Source organism: Chiroxiphia lanceolata, chromosome 1 (assembly GCF_009829145.1).
Source record: "Chiroxiphia lanceolata isolate bChiLan1 chromosome 1, bChiLan1.pri, whole genome shotgun sequence".
Lineage (NCBI taxonomy): Eukaryota > Metazoa > Chordata > Aves > Passeriformes > Pipridae > Chiroxiphia > Chiroxiphia lanceolata.
The window spans coordinates 58,630,732-58,636,731 of NC_045637.1; positions in this window are offsets into that span (position 1 = coordinate 58,630,732).

Below are 6,000 nucleotides of genomic sequence, written 5' to 3' on the forward strand. Positions count from 1 at the left end.
CCTTACTTTTTTCATCCATGCCTGAAATCCTCCTCAAAGATTCCATCTAAAAATGGAAATATTGTCTGAAATACTTTCAGTTCACAAAGTTCCTCTCCAAAAATCATGCTTAGTTTCAAATACCATTATTTTTTATTTTCAGAAGGGTTCATCACTCAACATACAGTACTATCAAACATTTATTTAATTTTGTGTTGTCCCTCCATATTGCATGGATTTTAACTGCTGTCTATGGTTCTGATTTAAATGCCCAAGTTAAGAGTTGACCAATAACTTTAATATTAACAGTTTTTTTTGCAAGAGCATACTTAAATTATCTTTCTTACAGCAATGAAACCTAAAGCTATCTTTGACAAAAAACCATCAGGAAACGAAGAAATATTTAAGGATGTAAGCCAGATAACTTAAAAATATCTAAAATATTTTTGTTGAAGCCATACCACTCCTTGATTTAGTAGTATTAATACTCATAGAGTAACAATAAATTATTCAATAATACTCAAGATAATTATCAGAAACTTAAAACAATCAAGAGAAGACTTCTATAGCAATGAAGAATAGTTGTTTTAGTGCTGTAGAAAACCCACATAACCTAGTTAACAGTAACAAAACTTATTTATGGTCAAAAGATGTGGAAAAATTTTTTCAGCAAGTGATTCTGTCTATGTAGAGAGTTTAATCCAAATATATTGATGAATCAATTAGGAAAACAGTAGTAAGTAGCAGCAGTAGGCAATATACAAAGCTACCACCTAAAACTTGAAATCTCTGAATCCAAGGTTAACATCTCAAAATAATCCTTGCAAGTAAAGTTACTGTATTAATAAGGAATGGCAAAATTGCTAATTGACAATGAGTTGTCAAGCCACATCAGAAGTGGAAATTATTTATGTTACTATATAAATGTTCAGTGCTGGTATTGCATTGGAAAGCAAAAAAAGAAACAATCACCCTCTGGTTGACAGGTGGCTTATGAAGACTGCCTAATCATAGCAAAGAGGCTTCAGAGAGCTATCAGGGAAGTGTACTAAGGTCTGAAGTTATTTCTATTTTCTAACATACAGGAAAATTGAAAGGGTTTTGTAAAAGATGTTTTCTAATTTATAGATTTAGTGATAAACATGAAAGATATGCCTCACATGTTTGCATCACTGCTGGGGATTCGCAAAATATCTCAAGTTTCTCAAAACAAATGACCACCGACTTTAAATTTAATAATAAAGAAAATTATGGAATATAACCACAGAAGAAACCCCAAAAGAATATAGCAGTTATTTTAACAGGTAGGCATCACAGCATTTCCATGGAGGGTTGAAACAGAGTTGTCTTAGTGATTGAAGAAACCTACTAAAACTTTCCACTGCTGCCCTTCCAACAGATGTGAGATATAAAACTCCCACACGCTGTGTATTGAAAACAATCAGATCAGAAGTCTGTGTGGAAGAAGCATATTTTCTTCCCTAAGACTGTGATAAAGTTGTCACTGATGATTTTGCATTGGAAGAAGCTGCACATCAAAAAAGTTCTAATCTAGTACCTGTTACTCTGCAGTTGGGTCTACATGAGCAGGACCATGGACAGGGCAATCAAAAGTAGGTCACCATGCTCCAGGTGACAAAAATAATTTCTGATACTGGTGCTGGCACTTGAGGACAGTTGGTTATAGGGTTCCTTCAACACTTGTGAGCTGTGGGGATGAGGAGCCAGGGAGCATCAGTGCCACTGTGCCACATATGTGCTGTCTGCCAGCACTGCTTTTAGAGGTGGAGGGTATGGGAGCACTAGGATATTATTAGAGTTGGTGCCTCCAGTGCAGTCACTGCAGTGACAAAAGGTTATTCCTCTAGAATTCTTCTTGTGACTGAACACATCAGAGGATAAAGAAATCTAAGCATCCAGATAAATCAGGGGACTGGGTATCATGCTCAGAAAAAAATCCCTGTAATATACATTGTTTCTGAAGGATAGTCTGGGAGAGTGGAAAGAAGAGAGCTGAAAATATCAGTCTTTAAGACTGAATTTAGAATCCATTAAAGAAAGTAACAGCCATTGCTACACATCCCTTAGAGATTCTGATCAAGGTTTTGAAAAACACTTCAATGATTTAAGTGTTTTTCTCAGTATGTAATTTCTAAAAAGCTATGATTTTGAACAATCACATTACAGCATTCCTGGAGCCCTGACGCTTTGTCCTGGAGCTTTGATAATTCTGATCCAAACATGAAACTTCATTCATCTATAGGAAACAGTGACTGCCTATGGGATACTTCAGTTGATTATTCACATTCTCAGAGAACAAAAGAACCCACTACTGTACCAGTACTTTTTCATAGGTGTGTGTTTTATATGGTTGCTATACTGATAAGCATTAGTGTCTAGTGTAGTTCTTAAACATTAAACAGTAGCTTTTCTTTGCCTTTAGCTGGAATCAGAGTATGTTTTTGATATATAAAAGAAATGTTTGAAATACATTACAATTTAATCTGTTTAATGTAGTTTCTTGACATTATTTCAATATGAACAGATACAAAAAAACAGGCTGCTCATACCAAAAACTAATCAGTACCAGGTATTCGAACAGAAAAATCTGCTGTAAAGCTGAAAGAAAAAAAATTTACTTTCTTTGATATGTGTAGAGACTAAAGTTGTGCTCTAATTATTTGATGAATAATGCAATAGATGGAGAGAAATAGGACCTTTAAGCTGTTAGATCCATTTCCAAAAAAAAAATCCTCTCAGTTGAAGCAATTTATATTTTAATAAAGCTTTCTCAATTTGTCATTCTTGAATATTGCTCTTTTTCCCTCCCCTTTTTTTTCCTAAAAAATGATGATGATGAAAAGCTCTCTACTTTTTATCTGGAAAAGAAATTTGGTAAGCAAGTAATCTTCTGCAAGTACTCTCAAGTACCACTTTTTATCCTGTTTGTTGATGGAATAAAAAAACCCAACAATAAATGTATATGAACTTATATAGTTTTGAAATTTTTTTGAAAAAGCCTTTTGTAATTTTTTTCTCAGTAACAACTAATATTTGGTCAGACTACTATACTAAAAAAAAAAGCCATGGTGAGCCCTTTTGATTTAGATAGATAAATAGATTGTGGACCCTGATTACATCTATGTCCACAAGAAATTATAATTGTTACAAATATCTTCTTATCTAAAAAGGCTCATATAAATAATCCTTAAAGTCTACATGATTGGACACATAATACTTACATTTCAATCTATTTCAACGGACTGGAAATCAAAAACAATGCTGCCAAGCAGTGGCCTGCCAGTGTTGCCGACCTTCCAGGAGGTATTTCAAGCAAGGATGCCAGGACAATTGATAAGCTGGAAACTGGGTGTTACTATGCTATAGATGCTCATGAAAATGGAGGCACAGGAGGCCTCAACTGCTTGTGTGCGTTTTTGGTAAAGCTACATAATGTTCTGAACCTAGAAAGGTCATAGTTTTTAGGTGGTTATGTGAAAGCAAATAAAGAAGAGTATGAAGGCCCTACAGAGGGATCTGGACAGGCTGGATTGGTGGGCCAAGTCTAATGGTATGAGGTTCAACAAGGCTGAGTTCTGCACTTGGGTCATAACAACTCCACACAGCGCTACAGTCTGGGGAAAAGGTGGCTGGAAACCTGCCCATTGGAAAAGGACCTGGGGGTGCTGGTCGACGGCAGCTGAATACCAGCCAGCAGTGTGCCCAGGTGGACCAGAAGGCCTGTCATCCTGGCTTGTATCAGAAATGATGTGGCCAGCAGGACCAGGGAAGTGATTTCCCCTCTGTAATCAGCGCTTGTGAAGCTGCATCTCAAATCCTGCGTTCAGTTTTGGGCCCCACACTATAAGAAAGACATTGAGGTGCTGGAACAAGTCCAGAAAAGGACAGAATAGCTGGTGAACAGTTTGGAGCACAAGTCTTACAAGGAGTGTGTAAGACTCCAGCCCCAGAGCTGTGGACTCAAGGGCTCAGCTAGGAGTTTTATTCTAATAGATATAGATATAGATAATATAGATATAGATATAGGGTTCTTTAATACCTTGAGATAGTGTTAAGAGAATAAGTCATGGACTTGATCCCGAGGGGTTTCTTTATTAATTTAGGGGAGAAAATAAGGGAACTTGGCAAAGGTAGAAAAAGGGCACTACACAACCTAGGCAAAATGTTCCACCACAACACCAACTCAGCACATACTAATCTGCAACATTGAAGACCCAATCAGTCCACGACACTTAAGTCAAAATCCAATCCCTCCAGCTCCAAGCCACCCAAAACATCAAGAAAGGAACAAAGAAAGAGAAGCAGAGGGAGCAAGAAGAGAGATGGAGAAAGAGGGAGAGGTAGATAATATAGCTACCACTAGAACCTTGTGGAAGACCAGCTCTCACAAGTCCAATGGCAGGGCTGAGACACGTGGCAAACATATGCCTTTCATTTTATCTCCTCTGGTCCTATGGCCAATCCTTCCAGGTGGGGTGTCTGACCCATCAGCCACTCTGGGGTTCCAGGCCAGGGTGAGGGGCAGTGTCCTCACTGTCCCTGCCAATCCGAGCAGGGTTAGGGGCTCCAGGAGGTGTGTTGTGTTATAGTTTTCCCAGGCTGTTTGTGACTGACAGCTACCCTGGGGCTTCCCCGTGTGTGTTCCAGGGGCCTCCCATGAGGGATACGACGCCACCCACCTCCATGAGGTTCAACCCATCCCTTCCCCCTCCACATACACACACGCACGCATACCCTCCATAAGGTTATTCTGACGCAATTATCACTGATCTGGTGTCTAACAGAGTGGTTGAGGGAACCGGGGTTGTTTAACCTGGAGAAAAGGCAGCTTACAGGTGAACCTTCTCATTTCTACAACTACCTGAAAGGAGATTGTAGCAAGGTGGGAGTCAGCCTCTTCTCCCAGGCTTCTAGCAATAGGACAAGAGGAAATGGCCTCAGGTTGCAGCAGGGGCGGTGTAGATTGGATATTAGGGAAAATCTTCTTTACTGAAGGGGTGGTCAGGCACTGGGACAGGTTGCCCAGAGAAACAGTGGAATCACCATCCCTGGAAGTATTCAGAAAGCATATGGATGTGGCACTTGGGGATATGGTTTAACGGTTAATTCAATGGTGCTAGCTTAATGGTTGGGCCCTATGACCTTAGAGGTGTTTTCCCACCAAAATGATTTTATGACTCTAGGGAATTTCTGAAAAGGGACGTGAGAAAAAGGTGCCTGTTGGAAGCACTCTTAAGTCCAGTGAGTCCTCCAATGAAAACTGGGATGTCAGTTGCAGGGTCTGGTTATGTCCTACTAAGTTTGTGTTGTCATCTAAGTGTGCAATCACTAGTTATATTTTCCCATTGCGTCCTTAATTAATTGCCATATCTGCTGTCCCATAGTTTTCAGTAAAAAAAGAGAAGTAACTTGAAAAAAAGCTAACAAATTTTTTCTGAAGAACACCTACGGAATGATGCGCAATTCATAAGTACATTAAAAAAGGACTTAAAAACTTGGTGAGCTTGAGGAACCTTAATAGTGAAATCTTACAATGTTTTTTCTACAGTAAATTCCAAGAGAATATACAGAGCTGACCTGACACCCAACTTTTCCGTGATAATTTTGGTATTTTGAACAGTGAAAAGTTTAGGTCATGGAAGATTTTTTCCCATTTTATTGGTCTTGTGCATGGATTACTATCCCAGAGCAACAGATCTTCTGTGCGGGGACATCATCTTTCACAATCTGGTCTTTAGCTGTAGTAACAACCACAAAGTCTCTGCCCCTTCTTTGTCCAGTTCCAGTGATATTTGCATATCTTTACTGTGGATGTGTTTTTAAAATAAATCCCCAAAGAAATAGTTAAAAACATTATGCATTCTGTAGAAAAGTGTTTAGCTGTTGGTGTAATGACAGATAACATCTAGAAGGTAATGGAGTCCTCTTATAACTAAAGAATTGTTTTTCATCTCATTATTTTCTACTACTTTCTCTTTCATGGCAGACAATTTTAATGAA